This window comes from Dermacentor andersoni, chromosome 3 (assembly GCF_023375885.2).
Source record: "Dermacentor andersoni chromosome 3, qqDerAnde1_hic_scaffold, whole genome shotgun sequence".
In the NCBI taxonomy this organism is placed as follows: Eukaryota; Metazoa; Arthropoda; class Arachnida; order Ixodida; family Ixodidae; genus Dermacentor; species Dermacentor andersoni.
Genome location: NC_092816.1, coordinates 87,095,503 through 87,120,795, shown reverse-complemented (window position 1 = coordinate 87,120,795; position 25,293 = coordinate 87,095,503). Strand labels below are relative to the sequence as shown.

The 25,293-nt window shown below is 43.2% G+C and overlaps 1 long non-coding RNA gene across 1 annotated transcript; it reads right to left on the bottom strand.

Moving 5' to 3' along the window:
- Positions 1-9,307: 9,307 nt before the first annotated feature.
- On the bottom strand, positions 9,308-24,381 carry LOC126525056 (uncharacterized). Its single transcript, XR_007598110.3, has 4 exons — positions 24,213-24,381; positions 22,401-22,506; positions 19,847-19,916; positions 9,308-12,492 (listed from the first exon to the last, which is right to left on the bottom strand). It is a non-coding gene; the product is annotated as an uncharacterized lncRNA (long non-coding RNA).
- Positions 24,382-25,293: the final 912 nt, after the last annotated feature.

Genomic DNA, 25,293 nt, shown 5'->3' with positions numbered 1-25,293 from the left:
CACATGGAAGTGCTTCGCATGCTCACTATAAGATGTTGTACTGCACGACCTTCCATATTTCCATCCCGCAAGAACACCGCTGACATTCCAAAGCATCGACTGGTGCATTTGTTTACATGCACACGTACCGCGACCACTCATCGTTCGTTAGGGATATAATGCTAGCCGCTCATCAGTGACATCACTTCATGTGAGAACATAGCAAAGCATGCCGATTTTTGTGCATGTAAACCACACTGCATCAATCTGAGAGCACTGATGTATGAGTGACCAAACACCTTCGAAAACAGCGAGCAGGAGACCGTCGTACGGGAGCGTTGTTATGCTGCGTACGTATTGTTCTTCTTATTTTGTTCATGCACACATATATTGTGTTTCATAAAGTAGACATAGATGAGGACATTGCGCGCATTTCTAGCCCAGTTTTCTCGCGGGAACGCCGATGCCAGTATAGACACCGCTGGTAGGTGAACAAGGTGGTTGTTTACGCTGCTGTATCGAGGGGGCCTACGCTCGCGGCCCATTTTGGATACGAGGAAAACAGTGCTCCTCGGAAGACAAATAATGAGTCACCATAGCAATACTTAAATGATGCAGCCACGTAAGTAGTCACATTTAGGTTAGGGAAGTGACGGCAAATGCTGGGTGGCAGCCTTCGAGAACAGCAACGTACCGATGTTGACAGCACGCCATGTCGCTGCTTGTAGCTTGTGTGCGCACTGTACGAAATGAAGAATAGCTTATTTCAAATCCGTATGGTCAAGAGTCAACTACATAAGCAGTTTTCTACATCGTATTGGCTTAATTAGCTTCAGGTCAGTCGCTGTAGTACGCCAGCAGTTGTCGCATGAACTGGGCGGGTGTGACAGGCTTAATCTCGACTGAACGCGATCGATATCGGCACAACTCTGAGTGCGACGGTGAGGGCTGACGTTCTCCCAATGCAACAACGCAGCACCACTTGTCTCCCATCTTTTACCCGTGCACGTAGAATGTACCTTTTTCGCGACAGCAACTTTTCACACCAAACACTAGCTCACTGTCACTAATTTACTGCTACAATTCATTGCCAGCATGTTCTGCGTATACCGCCTTTAACATCATAACACAATGTGGCTAGCAGCTGAGGAGCAGGCAAGGAATGTGGTGCGATGGAATGAACGAAATTTATTTGTAAAACATCTGCGCAGGCTTAAAGCCTGACGTTTTCAAGAAATGACGGAAGCGTGTAGAAAAACGCACTGAGCAAAATACATTCAGATTCTTTGAGCTCCAAAAATAATAGCAGTGGTCTTTAAAGGAAGGTGTGTTACTTAATAATTTTTTTTATACTTGCAGAATGAGTCCTCACCGGGTCATGTCACATTTACTTTTTGGCGTGCATAGCGTGCCTCTAGATCTTCTTACCTTGGTTTCAAGTATTTACTAAGAAGCCCAAGTGGTCACTCATAACAACCGCAATGTCATTGTCGTGGATGTGTATGGAAAAACTACAACTACACTCGTCTGAGGCTCACTTGTTTCATGAGCATGTGCTTAATGTTTTTCGTCCATGCCGTGACTATAGGGTTGTGTAAGCTCTTTTATCGAAAAAAAGTTCACTGAAGAACCACTATTGCTGTATCAGTAACAGTTATAGATATTTTCACTTTCTACCAGCAATAGGTTTTGCGTAGTTTCGCAAAGGACTCCAATATATACGTCTGATTCTTTCCCCGGAATCCCTCAGCATACCACTGTAGCTCACAATGCTGAAGAACTTCACAGTAGCACTCGTCGCTATGAATTCGTTGACACGGTGTGCAGCCTCTGCCAGTGGGAATTATAAGTACCGAACGTCCTCTTCGAACGATTTCGCCAAATCCCCTCTTGATGTTGAAGCAGACCACGCTACAAGAGAAAGAACGTAGGCTTAGCCCATTACTGGCACGACTGCGCAGGCTTTGCTCCAAGCTTTGAAGCAGTGAACCTTTTCGTGCAGCTTGCATAGCTTTGGTGTTCATTTTGTTCAGCTCATATTCTGACCCTTTCCCTAGCGCGAGAAGAAAATTGCACAAAATTTACCGGAAATTCTTTCCCTCAGTCTGTAGAGCTTTCTTTTTCTGAATACCACGGCATCATCATTGCAAACCAATAGGGTTTCATTATTTCACCACTTGCGTAAGAATGTAGGTTGAAGAAGGGTGTACTGCATTGTCCTGGTGTCTTGCAGAAAGACGTCTTGCAGGGCTAGATGCACTATGAAAAAAAAAAGGACAATACGAAGAAAAAATAACCTAAACATTGCAAAAACATGCATATAAATAGCAGCTACTTTTACGCAGCTCCTAAAGCAGTTAGTAAGCAGTCTTCGTCTGGTAGACACACGGTCAGCCGCTACGTGCTCCGGGCCATCAGACTCATCAGGTCAGAACACAGCACTTCCCGCTTCCGAGCGAAACCCTACAGAGCTGTTGTCTAAGGAGGAATCGTCAAAATAATTTCTTTTACGCATGCTTTGATTGTCTCGCTTCGAGGAGGCAGCCATGATTTACGCAAGGTTGTCTGAGGTGGCAATATAGTTATAGGCATAACATTCACAAGTGTGGTCATCAAGTGTCAGGAATAGCAACTAAATGTTATAGGACGAGTATAGTCGTCGCAGATTCACTGTGTGACAAATGTTTGTTTATGACGACTATAGTCGCCATCCGTTATACTGGTACAAAATTTCATGACTATACTGGTCAACGTGAGGTGAAGGGCTAACAAAGTCGTATAATACGTAAGATACTGTCATACTTATTAATTTAAAAGTCCCTCTGTTTCATTATGCCTCATTCTCGCGGGTTACGAAGATGAATTTTTGTTTACAGAATGCTTCAAGTAGTTAATAAAGTATAAATTTAGATGGTTCTTCTAAGCGATTCTCCGTCATTTGCTTTAGAGTATCGCTTTGCAGAACAAAGTTCTTTTCGCCTAATCATTCAGCGTTCCAACATGCCTAATGTATGAGTGATCAGGGTTTCAAACGTACAGCAGCCTTGGTAGTTTTCTTTTTTTTGACCAGTGGAAGCAATAGCTCACATATACAACTCCAACTTTATACGACCACCAAGCCGGGTAGACATTATTGTGCTTGCAAGAAAAAAAGACTCGGTCATTAAAAAATTCAACAACGATGCGTGCTCATTAGACAACATTGTGTACTGTTTTCTCATGCAGGAGCATGTTTTAACGCTGTTTTTATGTGGAGCTACCATCGCCACTGCCATTAAGGTGAGTCTGCATGTAAATGCGCAGTCATTGTTACATCTCAGCACCATTTTCTCTACAGCTATGATACATGTGGAAACCAGTGTGATTCAAGGCGCAGTGTGTTGGCCATATACAGTCAACGAGGTTTTGCAAGTAAACCGAAATACGCAGAAAGCTGACCTTTCTTTCAAGGAGTGTCGGTTTGAGATTCCTGCGGGCAGCATCAGCTTATACAGAATTGTAGTGCATGCCTGCGATGTTGTTTGGTTTCACTTCATCCACGTTCATGTTACCAAGAAGGTCCCATCACTGTAAGTTGGAGCATGACAGCTGCTTTTTGTGCCTAATACATAGCTGCTAAAAAAGCACGGGCATTCTTGAAAGCTATGTCGGCGGGTCAAAATTTTCAGTAAAAATATTGCACTCGTGCTTCTGCAGCTTTCTTCATTTCTTTTACTTCTACTTGCGCCAATTGTATTTTTTTCTCGTCTCATGGCGCAGGGCGTATTGCTGTTTTTCATTCACGACTACTACGAAGGCGTCAGGCAGCAAGGAACGCTAGCTTCTAACGGCCTTGAGGACATCTTTGAGAAGCAGGAACTTAGGCTGCCGGCTTACCCACAGCATGTCCTACAGGTATTTCACACGTTTTCAGCAAAGGTGCAAGTAACAGTGCCGGCATTTAACAGCGAACGAGCAGGGTCGCAAAGTGGAAGATGTTTTTTAGTGGCTATGAGGTTGCGCTGCTAAGCTCATGGTGGTGGGCTAGACTCCCAGCTTCTTTTTTATAGCCGAACATGAAATATTGCTGTAGATTTCCCAAGTGCTACCTGTGGCAGGTGCCTACATTTCACAAAGTGTTTGTAGTAAAAGAAAGCACCGACGCACGCGTGCCATACATGGCACAGCTTCTACTTTCTACGTGTCACATATTACGACTGAATAATCACAAATTTACGATGGAATTCTTGTGTGCCTGTTTTCAGCTTGCAGCCACTAGAGGCGCTTGTGCTTTAGGTCTTTTGGCATTTAGCCTCTTGTTAATCTCCTAAGCTTGGTTATCCCCCCCCCCCCCCCCCTCAAAAAAATCTAACAATTTTTCGATGAGATGTGCATAGCGTTTCTATCCAGACAGCAATTATACGAACGGTGGGGATATATTGACGCCGTTGGCGTCGCAGCCATGGCCGTCGTCGCGGTGTTCCCATAACAGCACACGCCATAGCCCGACATATAACAAAGGAAGTTATGCACGTGCACGACTCGCGCGTGGAAGGTTATAGACAGTGCCGAGAAATGTGGAATGTGTTTGGCTAGATTGGACGCGCCATGAACGTTATATGTGCCTCGCTGGCGAAGCCAGTGCAGCGTTCCTATGTCCACTGCTGGCATGAATCATCGTCATCAGTTGGCACGAATAGGCCTGTTCGGTCATTCGTCTCTGACAGTCCCGGACTGCCCTGTAGGCAATGCTTTCCCCTCGTCTGCGTGGCAGTACAGGACTGTCAAAGAGGCACAGTCGAAGAGAGCCAGCGGTGTAGGCACGCGCACTATATACGCGCACATAGCATAACTGCTGAGCTTCTGTGTGTGTGCTACGGACTGCGCAGTATACCTGGTATTTATGCGATGTTTTTCAGGAGTCTTTAAAGGTCATCTGTGACAGATAGCGCAGTTACAATCTTTGAGCTGGATGGACCAAACAGATGGACATTATCCATTATCTGGGCGAAGGAATCAAGTGTACAACTGAATGATTAACAACAATTTACTAAATATAGTTTTAACGAATGAGTTTGCAGTACACAGTGTTACTTATCAATTCTAGGCTGGGAGTTCACAAGGTATACAAAATTGGAACGAATTGTGAGTTGGGCACCCGTCTCGAGATGTTAATTCCCGAACTTGGAAAAAAATAAATTAGGGGTTTTTACGTGCCAAAACCACGATCTGATAATGAGGCACGCCGAAGTAGGGCATTCAGGAAATCTAGATATACCTGGTTTTTTTTTTAGCGTGGACCTAAATCTAAGTACACGGGTGTTTTCGCCCTTCGCCCCCATCGAAATGCGGCCGCCGTGGCTGAGATTCGATCCCGCGATCTCGTGCTCAGCAGCCTAACACCAAAACCACTAAGCAACCACGGTGGGTTGGCCGAACTTTGCGGATAAATACATTGGCGGTGTGGTTACCTTTGTGCTTCAATGCATAAAACGGCGTTTTCTTAAACAAGTAAGTAAAACGTCTGTGCATTTTTACAGCAAGTTTCATGGTGCATATTCTGAAAAATACGTCATCTACCCAATTTTTTTCAAGTGGATGTGCAGTGCAGTCTCACGAGCTACAATTTGTAAATCGCAATGTGTGACATACGTTGATTAGGTAAAAATAATTTGTCAATTTTAATAATTTGTGTATCAGAAACTTTTATTTGTTGTTCAAGCAATGTCCGCCCTTTCGAGTACACTAGCTCAGGGACTGAAATAGCGCTATCCCACGCAGATTATTTTGTTTTTAAATCGCTGAAGCTCTTTCCAGAAAGCCCGGTATTGAAACATCCAGCTAACAGCACATAGTATTACATTGGGCGCTGATTGAGGCTGAGCTACGGTTTTCCCTCAGTCCCATATTGTGCGCCATCGATGCACGACGCCCGCAACGCCACTGGCGGCGCTCATCACGCCAGCGTCGTAAGGCGCCTGGAAGCTGCCTGGGTGCTCTTTCTTCGCCCCAGCACGATTCGCATTTTCTCCTGCGTCGTTCCGAGATGTCGCAGCAGAATACAGTTATAACGCCGTCCGAGGACTTCAAGTGCAACGCTAAACTTCGATATCACTCTCAATGCTTCGCTTTTCGGGTGAAACTGCGACGTATTTTGACATTGTTGGCGCTGATGTAGTTCCTGGTCGTTGTCTATAGTCCTTGAAAGACTTCGAGTTTGGATTTGTGCACTCCTGCCTGGTATTATTGCGGTCAAGTCCGAAGAATTCGTTTAGCCGTCGGTCAAGAACCTTTGCGGCAGGTTGAGTAGGGGACTTTTTTGAGAGGTGGAATCATCATAGGCTTTGTCTTCGACTTACATGTGGATTTGTGCGGTTCCTCGCTATTGTCGTAGTACAAAGTGTTACGGCGCGAACCTGCCGCGCAATTATTTCACTTGGTCATCACATCATCTGTCAAGGCGGGGCAAGTGTTGGCCTTAGCGATTAAATAGTATTTGAGCGCTTCGTGGTAGAGTTATTATTGAAAGATGTTCGGCAGTTGGAGTTCACACCTACAAAGTGCTGCTCAAGACAACGGAATGAGTATATGCAATCTTGTTTTACTTTACAACTTGGACATATGGATAAGCTGTCTATGTAAGCAGACCGTTAACCCACGCGTATAGACTTCCTCATAAATACAGTTGCAACTATATGATTCGCGGCATGAGGAAAGCGTTGAACATCGAGACAAGTGTTTAGTAACTGCACGTGCTAAAAACGTATGATGCCTTCGACGCTGCGATTGGGTGCACATGGCGTGTTGTAATGGTATAAATGGGTCAACAACACGAAAAACCGGAACCTCCCTGAACGGGAGCTATCGATGGTATGCGTAGCACTGTATGGCCCTCGGCGTCGTGAGTAACGTGTTGTAGGGGTAATGATCTGTGGGGAGGGGGTTATGCCGATGTAGCACGCGGTACTTATGTATGCGTAAGGAGTACGAGCAGAGAAATGCGCGTACTTACAATGCCGAGGACATAACTCCGCATCAAGCCGCCCACCACATGATGCTACACTTCGACAGTTCCCTTTCAGGGAAGTTCCTCTTAAATTGTTTGCACGATGCCCGGCGGGACATAACCAACGCGCTGATGACGTCACACGCATCGAAGTGGGGACGGCGGCGCGTCCCCACTCGATGCGTGATCAATACACAAATAGCGCATCCTCTCGTTCTGGGTTACCTTTAGTCACGTTCCATTCGCACTGGTCGGGTGTTTACCAGGGTGTCCCACATCGCTTGCTATTTTCCTTTTAGTATAGGCGAAGGCAACTATCGACGAGATTTAACGCCTCTTCTCTTCGTATGGCGCATAGGTAACAGAAAGACGTGCTCGCATAATGTTTTGTGCCGGCACGCATAATTCTATCGCGTAGAATGGGTCGTTTGTCATGTACTGCCGATGGCAACTATCAAGTTTGGGCATAAACACTTCAAGTGCGCGTTGTTGCTTCGTATACAAAAATGGGTTTTCTGGCTTCACATGGAACTTTCCGACTGACTCGCCACATAAGGCTACGGAATAAATGTCAAGCGAAGCCAGTAGCACAAGGTAAAACGCCAGTGAAAGATACACACGCTGCACAAACGGTTGCTGTAAACACATTTCAGAGTAAGTGAAAGTTTGGTCTTTCAGTCGGTTTATATAGCCCTGGGTTAGAGAGTACCGCAATAGATGGTAAGCGGCTGTAACGTGACATTGGCAAGGTTTTAATAAGGGAGTTGTTCCTGAGGATCGGTTAGAGTGCTTGGTGTCTAACAAATGTCCAAGGGAGGCTCTTTTCCCCCTAGCGACTTCTAAAAAAAGCTTTATTTTCCCGTTACAATAAAAAAACTTTGATTTATCGCTGTTGTTTCTTTAGCTCATGTTCGGTGGATCAGGATACGCTGAGAGCCACCGACACTTTTTTTTACTAAGCTTAAGTTTAACCTGAACATTTTCACTGAAATGCAAATTCCAATCACGTAATTTGATAAAGGACGTTTTCGTTCATTTGGATTAAATTTCCTTGCAGTCGAACAACGTAAAATATGTCGGCAGGTCTGAGTGAAGATTTGGGTGGAGCACTTGTAGTAGTTAATCAATTGACGCATGTAAGAGAGTTCCTCATGAACGAAGGGTGTTGCGAGTGCCACACGTGCAGTATTGAGTATTGACGAAATTTTTTTTTTTGTATAAAAGAGATGTAATACAGAGAAGGGACATCAACAAATGCAGCAGTTTTAGTTAGCATTGCCTAGGTCATGAACGACTCTTGCTGAAACTTCAATGAAAGGTTCTCCTTGAATCTGCGTTCCTCACTTCTGAAAAAATAACATAAATGAAACTATTTTCGTATAAAAGGAGTAAGGTTACCTACATACAACACAGGACATCACCAAGCTTTACCAGCACCTTTAAGCTTTTTTTTGTCGTGAAAAAATAAAGCTTTGTGACGTAGTTACAAGGCATTCCTTATGAAGGGAAGAAAAAAGACTGTCAGTTTAAGCGCAGAAACAGTAGCGAAAATCTCCTTAATTATGCCATCATAATTCTAGAGGCATTCGAAGCACATACTCGTACTATATACACTGTAAACAAGAAAACACCCAGATGGGCGTTTTTTGCTTGTCCTCTAGCGCATTCCCTTTTGTACATCTTTTTGCTCCCATTAAAAGGGCGTACGACAAAACTCCCATTGAAGTGGGCATTAATTGGGCACACAACGGGGGTACCGTAATACGCCCACTTCACCCCCCCCCCTATTTGACTGGGAGGTACAATGGGAGTATTGTGAAGGAATTAAAGGCATTTTAGTTTAGGTGCAAGCTCGTAGCGAAATGCATGGTGGCGCGGGTCACGCGCTTACGCAGTACCAGACGGAACACCGCAGGCCGAAATGTCGAACGCCGGCGATCAAGGCTCAAGGGAACTCGGCCGTCCGTGAGCTGCCACCCGAGCAGGCGTCGCACCTGCTCGGAGCGAACGCCGGCGTCCGACACCTTGGCCTGCGGTGTTTCGTCTGCTGCTGCATAGGCGCGGCGTACCGCCACGAAGCATTTCGCCGCGGGCTCGCCACACGTGGTCCAATCGACGGCACAGGGCCACCGCTGAATCGACCAAGTCACGCGCACACGTGGTCCAATGGCGAGTGAACCCGTCACCGCACGTCTTCATTTTTTTTTCCCTTTCGCTGATCACAGAGCCCCTCTTTGCAAAGCTTTGATACAGTCGTCCTAGCTTGGCAGTGCCTCCGAGGCCAGCAAACGCCTTCGAGAGCAGTTGCGACTAGCTGAAAAGAAAAATGCACGAGACACACACTGACAGTGAAGAAAATTTATTTTACACCAAATGTAAGAAATATATGTTCACTTCCGGGCCCAAAAGAAAGCACATTTCTGCCCCAGTAAAACAATTGTCTGGATTTTAAAAAAGAGCACTGTACATTGTAAGCATGCCAGTTGCTAGTATTCTACATGTCCTAACACAATGAAATTAGTAAATGAAAGAAATGCTAAGAAATCTTATCTCCTTTCATACTGAACTGTAACTACAGAGCCATGTGTTTGAACTGTTACTTTGTACTGACACTCCACACTTTTGCACAGACTATATATTGAGCTCGCTTGACTAAGAGTAAAACTTCATTTATCCTAGTTGGTACATAATTCTGAACTTAAAACTTACAGCGCAAACACCTAAGATGAACCGCAAAAGGCAGATATGACACACGCTGGCGCTAACTGACAACTTCTTTATTTCTCCGTCGTCGATGCATATATATGCCCTCGGCCACACAACTGCACAGGCGCACACATTACATTACAGAGATCGCCCAAATTATCACATATGGAAACGTAGGAACTCAAATTCAGATGGGTGCAGGGACAAAGCTATGTCACTGATGCAATTATCATTTTGCCTTTTTATGTGGTAGGCCTCTAAGGCAAGCCGCACAAGCTCATTCATGCTTTTGCCAAGAGTCGACGTCCCATCAAGTCGTGCCTCACAATTTTTGCAAGAGTTTATATGCGCAACAATGTGCACTCTTCTATCTACATTATCGTTTACTTTTTGTGCATGTTCCCTGCGCGGTCCCTTAAACACATAAGGTCATCTATCAACTCAAGAAAATTGCTTGCAGGCATAGTGTTCCTTTGGCGTTTTCTGCACCGAACAAGCTTCTAAAGCTATGCTCCCGCACCTGCGGAGAGGGCAGAGGAGGATGCCAAATTCGGCATGATGCTTCATACGTGTTGTGCGCGGTCGGCGTGGTTTATACCATTCACTCTCATGTGGTAAGACATAGCTTGGCTAGATAGGGCATTGCGTCAATGAGCGACTCAGGGAACATGCACTACAAGTAAACAAAAATGTAGATAGAGGAGCGCACCTTGGTGCGCATATAAACTCTTGCAACAATTGTGAGGCACAACTTGATGGGACGTCGATTCTTGGCAAAAGCAAGAATGAGCATGGGCGGCTTGCCTTAGAGGCCTACCACAAGAAAGGCAGGGCGATAACTGCATTAGTAAGATATCTTTGTCCCTGCATCCATCTGAATTTGACTTCCTACGCTTGCGTATGTGATAATTTGGCAGATCTCTGTAATGTAATCCGAGTGCCTGCGCAGTAGTGTGGCCTAGGGTTTATATTGCATCGACGACGAAGAAATAAAGTTGTTAGCACCAGTGTGTGTCGTATCTTCCTTTTGTGGTTCGTCTTAGGTGTTTGTGCTGTAAGTTTAAGTTGCTTGACTAAGCCATTCCTAATTAACAGTGGCTGGTATAATGAGGCCGATCAGTGGTAGTTTGCATGGACTAGCACACAAATATGATAAATGTCAAAGTACTAAATTAAGAAATTGGGACTCATCACACAAACAAGCTACATAATTTAGTGCTGGATTTCTGAGCAAGCTATTAAAAATTATTGTATTTTACGAACCAGAACCCACCTTCTGATTATGACACATGCCATAGCGAGTAACCCCGAATTAATTTGGACAACTTGGGGTTCTTTAACATGCACCTAAGTACACGGGTGCTTTTGCATTTCGCTCCCACTGAAATGCGGTTTTGTTTAAAACTACATTTACGAAAGTTCCAAACACAATCCCCCCTATATTTTTACAGTGGGTGCTCTTTAAATGGAGCCTCAAGGTGCCAGGGAAATTGGTTCCATTTACCAGGCATTATATTTACTGAGAGACATTGCAGAGAGCCAACCAATTACAGGATGGTGTCCTATTTAAGCGGCAGTTTCGAAGTGATTTTCGTTTATCGAGATTCCACTGTAGTCCATAATAGTGGATGAGTTGTGTTCTGCATGGACACATTAGCATGGCTACCATGTTTAGTTGAATATTGTGCAAGCAGCAACATTTCACTGTACCCAGTGCAATATATAAAGCCAGCAATGTAACATGTTGCAAATGCAGCCACGAACAAGTACCTTCCCTGATCATATCCAATAGCAGCATCTTTAGACGAAATTAGTCATGCTTTCTCCCATTTAAGTGCCTTGTTTTCAGAAATCAAATCCTCCTTATCACATTGACCTCCAATTGTGTCATTCCCCGAGCTGAGGTCATTTGAGATTGCATTTAATTGCCCTTCAAATAGCATATTGGTCTTATTTAATAGCACATGGCATCACAGTGACCACCTAGACATAGAATTCGAGCTGCAACACAGTAGCAAACATTCTGAGGTAGAAGCCTAACTATTCTTTTGAATTCGGATGCATGCTAAAAACACTGCTATGCAATTCCAGACAGGGCTGATAGTGTAGCAACCAGGACAGATTTAACAGACATAAAGGAGCAAAATTGTGTGAGCTTCGAATTATTATTCTCTCTGAGGAACCATGCTGTCCAATTATAAAACGGGGATCAAAATAAAGTAATTGGATAGCAAATCTGCATTTCATTAAGTAAATAAAATACTGTTCATGCTACCTTCCAGGGTGCACACTACATTCCCTTTCCTTGAATGTGAATTTGCTACCTTTCCATGGGTTGCCAAATGTATAGGTGTATTGTCGGTCAAGGGTGGTGGAATGGATATAGGTCTCAGGCTAGAGGAAATATTTCGAGAAGGAGACTTGCCAGGTTGCACAACGAATGTCTCAGGCTGGAGCCATTTGGTTCTCTTGCAAAGATGTTGCCTCCAGCTTGAGACTTCCTTTGTTGGACAACTGTTGACGACTAATTTCGCCATCTTTTCATTTACCCTCGTCTCATTCAACCTAATGCTCCACGCAGGAGCTGCACTTTCTTTAAAGAATAAAGATATTAATTAGCTCAAAGGCTTTGTGCATGGCTGCATCCCCAAGTGCAAAAATTTGTTTTCAATGAATGACAGAGTTGGTACCTTTCTTGAGAATTCAATAGGAAGAACCAAAAATTAAGCTAACAGACTGGTTATGACGACAAGTAAACATGAATTGATGTGGAGTGCCATTTCTTCATTTTGCACCAGGCTTGGGGCCAGCCAGACTTCTTCCTAAAATTGAGAAAATTTTTCTAATGAAATACATATTAAGAGTATTTTCTTCATAATCTGAAAATTTAAAAACATGGTTATTTGGTTATTCATATTTAGTTGGGAACAGTGCGAAGGACACTGACGAAGTAAGGGCTTATGCAGTAATGCCACATAGTGCTGGCTGAGAACAGATTCAATTCTAGAACAGACAAACAGTTAAGCACTTTGGAATGCTTCCTGAAAGCCATAAAAAACCAAAGCAGGAAGCAGTTGTACAAAATAATGTATGTGCATGAAAAATGAGTCTGATCATCGGTTCGCAGACATGTATGCCATTTGCTTGTCAGTTAACAAAACATGTGTTACAGTGAAACATTTCTCCTACAATTTGGCAATTCTGTGGGCTTTCATTATTGCTTGGGTCAGTTGGTTGCTGTTGTTACTGCTACTAGTGTACGGTGAAGTGTAATGTAGATGGGGAAGTGCTACTGACAACTATGAACATTGGCAAATTTTGCTGCACCAGGATAACGCATGCATTGTCCCGCTGCAGCGAAACTTTCCAGTAAACATTCACAGTTGTCTGTAGCACTTTCCCATCTGTCTCGCCTCACACTGTTCCATCTATAGCGCTTCACCATACTGTAATATGCGCCACCGACACAAAATTCTACCCTTCTGAAGTTCTTACTGCTACTTCGCAGTCGTCACATTCAGGCCGCCAGGCGTACTGAGCCCAATGTAGTATAACTGCATAGACTGGCAGCTCCTGTCATGAACTTATTCTGGTGTAATGGCACCACAGAAGCAAACGAAGACAAAGACATGCAGGACACAAGTGCCTAACCTCAACTCTCGCTTTAATAAGAAAACAGACATCATATACAACACATAGTGACAGGAAGTGATGTCATTAATTCAAAAACAAATTCTTTGTGCAATGTAACTGAGAATGACTGATGCATTTGTCCTTTTCGTGCTAATCTGCCAAAGCTTAATTATCTTATGTACATCTGCTCATAATTTCTGGCTACGAGTTTTGGTGAACACAGGAACAAACCAATCTATTTTGCAGTGCATCACTATGTGCGAATGAGAGTTATTCCACACAAACTTCATTAGCCGCAATCTCAAATTAATACAATGTGTGTATGCAATGCAAGCATGACTGGAAGGGAATGGCTGACTGTACATAACCTCCGTTGCACAGTGCACCGCCTGCAAATTGTGCTGCACGCAACAAATTAATTTGTTTTCCTGGCTTGTCTTTTTTTCTCATCAGAGCAAATCTCTCATCACGTTTCATACAGAAAAAAAAATTTTTGCCCGTAGAGACCAGCTACACAATTACCGATGAAAATTACAAATGCATACGAAACAACTGCAACCACGTTTTTACTTCATCTCATTCATTATATTCCATATTCATGCCTAATTTAGTTGTGCAAATCATTGTTTTCTCAGACCCTTGTTAGGAGAGTTTTGTGCTGTAATAAAAGGCAGAAGCCAAAAAAAGGAAAAGCTTGGTTGTGGTTGAAGCACAATATGCATCTAGTGAGCTAGGCCGCAAGCGTTGTGTAGTCTGCTGCCATGATAAGGCCGTGCCTACATTGGACAGATGGGATGCTCTATTAATGCGAAATCAGGGAAATTGAGGGAGTATGAGTCATCCGTGTGAAACAATCCTCCATCAGACAATGTTAAATACTGCAAAGAATGTGACTGCGGTCCTGTGTTCCACAAAACTGCGTTGTAGCCGGGTATTACGACCTGACAACATGCAAGGTAATTGTGGCTTGCAATATTTAAAAAGAATGACGAATGTATCAGTGATCCATTAGTTGCACTGCATAAAGAATTTCTTTTAACAGATATCATCACATCATGTCTCCACCTGTTATTAAATATTGCCTGTTTCCTTATTTTAAAGCTTGAAGTGAGATCCGGTGCTTGTGTCATGTGCGTACATATCTTTGTTTACTTTTTGTGGTGTCATTACACCAGAATTTATATAACCAAATGGCCACACACTGCTTTTGTCACGTTATAGTGGTGCTTGCAAAGCCTCCCAAACAGCAGCCTATTTGGTCAAAACATGCTTTTGTACATATGCTCTTCCAAATAGAAAAGCTATCAAGAAGGTAAGAAGAATCAAGAGCATTAAGTTAAATCCACTGCAATGCTTTACTTTTTTGCCTTTATTCCTTACACCTAAGTGGATAAGAAAGAGTGTGAATGTTACAGAAATGCACTAAATAAGTTGTTGAAATTATGCAAAAATGTTAACGCAACTAAGCATAGATTTATGTGCAATAATAGACACCAGTCTCAGTTTCTTTCCTTCTGACACAAACATAGTATATCTTTTTCCTTTGGCATGAAGGACAGCATATGTAGACCAGACAAGCTTATATTTGAATGAGAGCCTTGACAATTAAGCACCACTATAATGTGACCACAAGAGTACATACACTGTAAACAGTGCAGATGACAGCCCAAATTTCATAAGTGCAACATGTTAGCGAAAGCAGCAACCATTAAACCAGAAACTAATCAAATCCCACAAAATAACAACAAGAAAAAAAAAGAATAATGTGTCAGCGCAGCACCTGTTCTCAGAAGTTACAGAAAAGTGGTATGCTTATTAACAAACCTGAAACCACGGCACATTTGTATCTGACCACCCCCTGCCTCTTTATGAGCTTTCGTGCCTTTGACAAGGCATTACTGGATATTTATTTGCTTGTCTGTTGTGAAAACACATCAATTATTAGTCAGTGCACAGTGCACCATGCCATTTATCCATGTGGACTCACTTTGTGTCCTTAGCACTGCTCTCACCTATTCAGAACTAAGGATTGCAAAAAGGCTTGTTCTACTTAAATCTACATGCCTTAATATGTGGGTTCTGCAGTTGAAATAGGGTAATTATAAGTAAAATGCATGACATGTTCTGATGAACTTTTTTATAATCTAATTGTTTATTTGGGCACATAACCAGTCAGATAATTTGTACTAAAACAAGAAAACAAATTCAACACACTGGTTTATACTGGTTGGTGCTCTATTGACTTTAGTACACACATTGAACAAACGACAGGCAGTGAGAAATACCAACAACCACTAACTTCCACACGGCATTATTGGTCCCATGTGCACGATATAGCTACAAAAACCCAAACGAAAGTAGACAAAGAAAAAAGTACATTTTAACAGAAAAAGAACAAGACAAAAAAACTTCTTTTGGTAGCTAAGTCACAAGCAAGGTGTAAATGACAGCTATAGTTTGGCAAGCACACATGTAGTTACTTTGCTCAGTTCCTCGATATCCCAATTTCTTGTTTGACAGCAACACCAACGGGACATCTACGCATATCTATTGCACATGCCATTTTTGCTCGCTCCAAAATCCTTTCGTGGTTATTCATTTAGTGCCTGCTTCGCCTGTACTGGCATTGCAGGGGGGGTATGCATTCTGTGTAATGTAACTTACATTCAAATCAAGCACACAAAGCAGGGAGGGAATTATCTTTGAAAACTATGCAAACAATTGCAGGCTGAAAAACCTTGCAGTCCCTTTGGTCCAAGGAAAAAACAATGTGAGGCATCACCTATAAGTAAAAGGAAATTAATAAACCTTTTTAGTGTAATCTCTTTCTTGTGAGGTATGACGATAGCCTGATATGAATTTCTCTATCTCTAGATGTTTGGAACAGTATATGCTTGAAATAATTTTAACTGAAGAGATTTCCCAGTCTTTTAAATCCTGCCATTGCAGCTTACCCTTACTCTCAGTAATACAAAGCCTTTTAGTATGACTTCCTATTACAAATCTAACTGCCATATTTTGAACATTTTCAAGCAGACCAGCTGACTCAATATTATGGGGATTCTAGCAAACATGTACTTATTTGATTAGTGAATGCACATAAGCAAAATACAGCTGTTCTTTGAGGTTTTCGGGAAGCCAACAAAATGTGTATGGGTGGACACACGACAGCTACTACACCGATAAGCATCGTGGCCAACCAAAATTAAGTTTATTCCTATGTGGGTGGGCGCGGCGGAGTGTGAGCAGACAATGGTTGGCTTTTTCTGGAGTCATATACAAAGGAACCCCCACATAACAAATGCATTAAAATCAGCAATTTGGTTTGTTGTACTCAGATTCGCCCGTTTAGTCAAATAAGTACATTTGCAAATGGATTGTTTTCCCACGGAAAGGGCTGCAGTCAGAAAACACAAATCTGAGTGAGAAAAAAATTTTGAATTTGAGAGTCAGCGACCAAAGATACGGTTTCACGGTGTGTTAACGATACCTTCACATAGGTAGCATGAAGCAAACCCAGCCTTGCTTTCGCATCCACCCTGTCCTCTTTGATACTGCCACACACAGTGGAATGACACTATCATGAAAAGTGCTGGCAGTGGAGGCGAATGCTTTGTCTGTCTCAAACTTCAATGCATCTCTGAAACTACAGATTATGCAACCCCGTGTACTAAACACGTGGGAAGACTGCACACAGTACCACGCCATATCAGCACGTCTAGTCTTTCCACACGCAGCAGGTCACCTCTAGAACAGGGTGTGCAGGCTGCAGATGTGCTCAGCTGCGCTCACAGCCATGGCGCTAGAAAAGAAGACGCACGAACTGGGCCCTTCTGAGGGCCCCCTTAAAAGCTCAGTTTGTCATTTTTTGTTTCTGTAATAGGCTAGTGATAAAAGTGAATTTGCTTCATGCCTATTAAGAAATGTTGTACACATGGTAGAAAAATTATGAAAGTAGAACATTTTATTACTTTTCACCCCTCTCAGTTGGAATATCGTACAAATGCATAAGCAGCCATTTTTGCCTTGTTTCATCTAAAATGTTTTTTTCATGCTGAAAGAAAGGCATGTGTTTGAAAAATAAGCTTGGTTGCAACATGTAAAGGAATTGTGTAATGTCACAAGGGTTCCTGAAATCAAAATATATTTGTGATTTCTTTGCGACTGGAACACTCAAAAGGAAAACGACCTTTTAAACAGACTAAAACAAAGCCACAGCACATGCACCCATACTAAGCCAGGGACTGTATCAAGCTGATATGAGAAGACTTTCAAGAAAGAATCTTTCCCGGTTTGGTAAAATTCTTAAAACAATGGTTAATACCTGGCCCCACGCCTTAAATCTAGAAGGAATAAAGTTCTTAAGCTACTCTGTGTTCTTTCTTGAACTTAACAAATGTGCCTAGAAAAATGGGTCAAGTCTACATCTTGCCGCATCTGTGGCAAGGTGTGAACAAAAAACTCGCTTTAGCTGGCTGCAGTGCTCCCTGCGATGAATATTCAGGCAGAAAATTGTTACCCTAGTGTGACTGTGCACCCAAGAAAACAAAATGTGGTAGACTACATCAATGCAAACGGAAAAATCTTTAGTCCATGCTTGCTGGCAACCTGTGTCTGTATTGGCCTCTAGGAGAATTGTGGCCCCCACGTGCTGGAATATTTTCGTGGTATAGAAAACATTGTGTGATACCAGCTATCAAGTGCTACCATCAAGTAGCTACCAGCTATCAAGCTATCAAAAGAGCTATAGGCAATTTTGCTGCAATAACAGTACTGTTTTTATAGCATTCGTTGTGGAGAGTGCGGCTTGCCCCTTTTGCCGGAGTTCTTGCTGAACGGCGATTTATTATCAGTTTGTTATATGTGGAACTTGAACAGCTTATATTTTTTTCTCCTCAATCCACACTTCTGCTGCATTTTTGCCAGCATCTCTACACAGGGTGTCTTGACTGAGGCCATACCAAGTAAGCACGCTACAAGCCTTGTGTGCATCGTTTTCATGACTCTTTCGATGACCGAATTTCATTTTCAGTGACTTTATCAACTAAGTATCTAGCGGCAGCTTCAACATGGGTACTCATGAGAACTCGCACCAGGCTTGGTCAAATACGTCCAGCACTGCAGCACTGAGCAGTGAACCATGAGTTGGCAACTAAATTGCCACCTTGTGATTGAAACTTTTCATCCTTACAATCAAGGCTTCAATTGCCCAGCCAGCGAGCTGCAGCAAAGGTGTGAACTATAGTCATCTGATGTCACATTCTATGTCATAGCGATAGCAGGTGATCCCTCCAGTGGTGGCCCTCAAGGCCAACAGGCATCCCTTTCTATGCACGTGCTTGTGTAGGACTGGGGAGATGGTGCCAGTTTGTTCTTCAGCATTAACACTGTTCACGCTGTATCAGGAACACATTTTCTTACTCAGTGCAATAGCCCTTGAACCTACATAATTGCTAATGAGTCCTTTGCCGACCAACCTTTCCTTTGCCATGTCATTTGCTTCTGCCTTGATGTCACAGCAACTTCAGCTATATGAGGCAATGATGGTGTTTGAGTACCCACACAGCCTTGCAGCTTTCCAACCTGAACACTGCTTCATTAAAAGCTGACATGATTTGGTCTCAGCAGACAGATCAGAGTTAAAAAGAAGCCTTAAACTTCTTTCAAAGTCATTCTAACCTTGTCAATAATCCCGTGCCTTTTGATGTGTTATTCAGCATTGTCCAAAGCAAGTCGGCTCTTAAAAATCAAAATAACAACTTTGTGAGGCCACCTACTAGGCTACCACTGTCTCTTCAGCCAGCCTGATGTGTCTTGCAGCCATCAAAGCTGGAGTGCAAAAAAAAAAAACGACAAAGAAAAGTGTGGCAGACAAAATGCTCATGGAAATCCATATGTTTATGGACTGTTACACTGACTGAAAAAAATGGTGGCTTCCCAATACAGTCTTGATGTACGTAGCTGTTTCAGTCACGAATAAACAGCCAGTTGCGCAGTCCTGCACAAGCACAGTGTACAGATGCCCATGGATTAAAATTTGTTGTGTGTGCATGTGGTACAGTGTACCACATTTCATGTTCCTGAGGCTGCAGTACACTGGGAAGACTGGTTGCAACTTCAATAGTAGGCCCTTAGAGTATTGCAGCCCTTTGTTCATATTTTGCTGCAAATTGTATCAAATGCGAATGCAAACCGTTTTGCAGGACACGTCAGTTCAGTTCAAGCAATTAGACAGAGTAACCCAAGAAGTAGTTTAAGCCTCGAAAAGGTCTTAATACAGTCCCTAGTTTAGTACAGGTTTTCGCCTGATGTTTTGGCTTCTTCTAAGGTATAATGCTGTTGCTTGCTAGGTACTGGTGGTGTGATGTGCACACTCTCTTGTGTTGCTATAACGACAACTTGTAAAAAAGATTTTCCTTCCTAACAAACATTTGGATAGAGTGCCTGTGAGCTTATCTTTTAACCTGTTTTTCATTTGATCTGTGCATTTACATTGAACGTAAACTAGAAAATATCAGTACTGAGAATCACAAAAGAACACACCTGTGTAACGATTCTGCCGAGATCGTTGGAGTGGTCCAGCCACAGGATGCAACGCAGGTAGAAAGGCCTCCTGAGTTAAAGCAAAATAACAATCGTTGTAAGATGCGAATAAAAAATTTTATTCTGTGAGGCTTTCGGCATGTATACTAATTGCCACATTTGTATGTAAAATAGTTTTGCATAATAGCTGAGCAAGGTTAATGTCTCGCCCTGTGACTGTCAGCCAATGCTACTCATGGCAGTGGTGGCAAATATGGCACATCCTTTCAAATGGAACTTTTGTGGGCTACATGAATTTAAAAGAACTTAGGTTTACATAATACATAACACCTGTGGTTAGAAGGATGTCTTGCATGCAGCACCAATGCCACAAGTGGCACTGCTTAACACTTCCAGGGCCAGACTTAGTATGTAAAAAATACAAATGTGCAACAAAGTGAACAGGTGGTTAGCTGCTGCTATAACTCAAAGATTGCATGCATCATGTAGATGTGAATGCAGCTCCCATCAGGAGCGAGTTGCCCTTTAGTGCACTTCACTTCTCTTCCTCTTTTGTCTTCCTTGCATGTTGGTGCCATATGGTAATAATGAACAAAAATTAAGCACTTCAGTTCCCATTCTTGTTTTACTACATGCTGTAAAGTCATCTAAGTTCGCTTAATACTCTTAAGAATGTACTTTAGCCATTTTGTCAATATTTTTCGCTTGGCTTCACTACATTTTAATGTAGTGCAAATTCTAGACAATGCTTACAAAAAAACCTACTCCACACAATAACACCTCCAATTAAGAGTACACAGTCTATGGCTTCGTGATGTGTACATACATAATTTATACATGGTTACAATGAAAATATAAGTGGCTGTTCTAATACGCACACTTAGCATACTGCATAACAGTCACCTGATTCCAAAATGGCTTTTTGTTATCACACATAGGACGGCCAGAACTATATATTTAATTCTGGCAGTAACTTAAGCCACGGCCAAAACCTTCATAGTGCAATCAATGAAAATTTTCGAATTTAGAGCAGTTAGACATAAACAGGGCAAGTAGTTTTAAAGTGTTAAATAATGAACTGTTATGGAATATGGCGGTAGAAGGCCATGCGCCTGAAACATAGGTACTGTTTATCATATAAGCACATTCTTATATTTTTGCTTACTTTCCTAGGCATTGCATCAAACAGTTTGCTTGCGTAAATATTGCTACATGGCTGTATCATATTAGCCCTTATCTTTTCACATTTGGCTTACTGCAGCTTTATGCACATGCATAAAGCTACTACTGCTACCACTTTCTACACTACTACCTTCAGCTGAAGGCCAAGCACTATGCTGTCCAACATACATGCATTTAACAACACCGGACAGTAGACAGAGAATGAGCAACTCTTTTAAAAAGTGCAGTTCTTTGGATACACATTGATATATATCTGGAAAACAGATTTTTGCTAAAATTATAACTGAATATAATTGGTACTGAGCATAATGCATCTTGCAATAAACTTGCATTTACCGGACACCACTATACACACTGCGACCTCTGCAGCTTCTCCACAATCTGGCACAATGTGCTCAAGCTGCCTGTAAACCCTGGAAGGGGTCTATGATAGTTTAAGAAGCTTAGCAAACATGAGAAGGACCTAAAATGAAGGTCAGAGAAGCAAAGCAAATTTTTAACCATTCCTCTCTATGTTGCTATGAATGTCAAGGTTCCAGCAAATGATGTACTTGAACTGTTTTTAATCGTGCAATACTAGAGAGCACATTTTTGCAATAATAATGTGACAGAGAAGAATGACAGAAACTAACTTAATGAATATTTTTCTAAACTTGCATGAGGTTTTCGTCATTATGCTGATGCACACACCTGCATACCTCTACTGTGAAGTCTTGTTTCAGTTTATTTCATTCTCAAATAGTAATTTACACCATACACTTGTCCTGAAATACATCACGTTGGGCTCCTTCAGTATTTTTTTTCTTACTGGAAACACACATGCCTATACAGGGCAAGCACTCAATACATGCAAGACTGCCACGGGAATGGCCACTCGAGGTCGACTGTTAGTACAGCGCAAAAGACGAGGACTGAAAGAAGAACACAACACAGGCACTGTCACACAGAAACATACTCAAGGCACTTTGCGAGATTCTCAGGCTTCTTTCATGCTCTAAAAACACATAATGTAGCACATATTGAGCCACAGATAGCTGTACTGGGAAATTTTCACGATGCTCTACAATTTTATAATTGAGACTTTTTATCTAATTACATTTGAGAAGTTGATTAATTGATTAAGACTAATTAGGTAATTAGGCAAAATGCAGCAAATCCAAGTATTTCCAAGAGACAGGAAACAACATTACATAGGTTCTGTGCAGCTAGGTGCCATATCCATATTTTTAAAAGTTTGCTAAAGTTACGTGGGATAACCTGCATACCTCCTATGGAACAGGTGTCACACCAATCACTCTAAGTAATGCCGCTAAACTAGCCATTGCACTCAAAACATACAGGGTAAAAAAGCAAACTCTAGGTAAGAGCATACCAAGGCCTCTATTGCTGAAAAGGGAAACTGATGGGAGGCGCCCGATCTCCGGCCATGAAGCTGCTTCATCCTCATAGTTGGCAATGAAACGACCGCAGCCGCAGTCCTGAAATAAAAATGAAAAATTTGACACTACAATGATCACACAGAACACAAAAAAGCTGGTCACAAGCTTATCTTGGAGAACATCTGCTGCTACATTAGGTTTTGTATATTCGTCAGCTTATTGTTAAACTAAGCTTGCCAATATTTTATATCTTAATAGCTTTGCTCTTTACAAACCAATACCTTTGCCCAACTCATGCACATATGCACTACTTAAGCTATGAGATGTTTACTGATCCCTTACAATGAATGGCTTCTAAGACAAATTATTTCACACAAAAGGATGCATAACTTATGAGTGTTACTGACATTGAATACCAAGGTAGTACTTTTTTTATACACAATGGCGGACTTGAAGCACATTTTTCTCACAGATACAGGTTACAGGTTGATCGGTCTGCCTTTTTTTTTTCTCACCAGCAACAGAAATTTTGTTATTAATACTCGTGCAATATAGGATGACGCTGTGATGTGTGATATGACCCTGAGTTGAAAAGCGCAACTTCTTTGTGTGAATTTGGCACCTAGAATTGAATACTATATATCTGTACTCAATACGCAATGGCACAGCAGCAAAGTAATTACACATTAAACAAGTTCAGGTATCCAGAGCCCAGCTGCAGCTGTTGAATAACAACATTGCACAAGCATCGACTATGTAGATATAGCGTAGTAAGTGCACCGCAGGCGTAGTGGCGGCCTCAGCAAAGAACACAGGCATGGAGCGACGCGCCCGTATGACCTATCACCGGCAATGCTACCGCGTAAATTGATATATCTCGTCACGGCACGGGCACCGTTTTCTGCCCGCCAAGGTGCCGCCGCCACTGGTACTCACCTGCTCCGGCCGCCGAGGTTCAAGTGACGGCGTATCCAGTAATCTGAACCCAAGCAGGACACCTGTTACCGCCAAGCAGTACGCTAACAATAAAGAGGTTCTTATACTATGACCGGCAGCTCATGCGGCGTTGACCCGTGGTGCCGTTGGAAGCTCACCACACGCTTTTAATACCACAAACGCGCCGCCGACATTTCACGCCCGTAGATCAAAGTCGACGGGCGCAGGCTCTACATGCTACGTGCCGCAGTCGCGCACTGCCTGCACAATCAACGACGTGGGCGCGAAGAGACACAGACGATAGAAAGGAGCGTACTGGCAAATCTGCACAATGCGCGCTAAGTGGGCGACCTACTGCACACAATCACACGAGCTAGGGGATTGGCGCCACGTACGCGCCAGCTAGCAGATACCGCGCACAAAGAAGCGCCGCCGGTTCTCGCTCAAATGATCGCTGTACAAACACTCACACACGCGCACCGCAGTAAACCCTTAACGAGCCGCCACATTTTCAAGCCGCGGCTAGGCGGCGAAGCTTAGCTCACCTCGCACTGCACGTAACTATTATGCTAGTGGCTTGCGCTTCGGGGATCATGTCGAATGCTCACATCCGCCCAATTAAAGACGCGGCAAAGTCCCTCATTATATAAAATCCTAATTTTTAAGTACACTCGCTTGACTCTGAGCACTCAAGTCGCCTCGATTACGACAAAGCTCGAAGAAACACAGTGATCGTGCAAAATGGTTCTGGACGGCCAACTGTCGCGCCATGTTGTACCGAGACCTTCAATAAGTCATATCAGCGCGTCTCCTCACTTATAACACATGCACACTCATAGAACATGTAATAATCGTTCAAAGTCACTTACCGTGGAGTCTTGGGGGTTCAAAGCAGTTAGAAACATCAACCACGGTAGAAGAATGTCCCGTCGCTGGCAAATGGCTGCTCGACCGCAGCCTTCAACGCGCGCGCGCGCGCTCCGAAGGCTGGTGTTCCTCCGCGCGTAGTTCCGACTTCGGCGTCCTCTGCAGCACCAAGGCGCAGCTACTCCGAACAGAAAAAGAGCGCCGACACACATTGCGCGGGATATTTCGAATCTGACTGCAGAAATAATCCTACTGAAATTGTCGCTGCGGCTGACTGCCTTGTTGGTCATGGCTGAGTTATTCTTTTCTCTGTTTGGCTCGTCTCAATTTCCCCTACGCCACCGTTATTCCTTGAAAACCCCCCTTTTACAACCACAATGCCCCTTCAAATGGGGTCGGGGGTACAATAATGGTTCTAGCTTATTTTACTTCTTCTCGTGGGAGTACTCATTTTAAGCTAGGGGGGAAAAATGGCATATCAACTGTTAAAACGCCCATATGGGCTCATTTGTGTTTACAGTGTATAGGAAACCTTGCTAGTCGCAGTGTAGGTAACGATTTCTTGAACGTGCGCAGAGGTAGCTATGTCTTGATTAAATAAAGAAGAATATTCATTCTCTTAACAGCACAAGGCAAATATTAGGCGGTAACTTGTTCTTTCTTTTTTGTGTGTGTGTGTGTGGCCGCGGCGCCGGCGTTTGGAAGGTGACATACTCGACCGAACAACCACAAAAACTGCCGCTTTAATACAATGCTGCAATGCATCCTGACCCATAATTATCATGGCGCGCGCTTGTAGCCGGTGCCGGGCTTCTACTACCCAGCCGGCGGAGTGGTCGCACCGGGAGCCCCGATGCCGATGGGAGGACCTGCGGCCGCGACTGCGCAGCGTTGATGCCGCCTGTACGCGCGCCACGGACCAAGAGGGGCGCGCGAAAAACCGGGCGTAAAGGAGAAGAGGAAGCGTCGTCGTGCTGTCGCATCTGTGCACGCGCGACATAAGACAGTGTGCTCAGCCACGGGAATTCTTTTTTTTTTTTGGGGGGGGGGGGGGGAGGGGAATGTATTTCTGCGGTCGTAAAT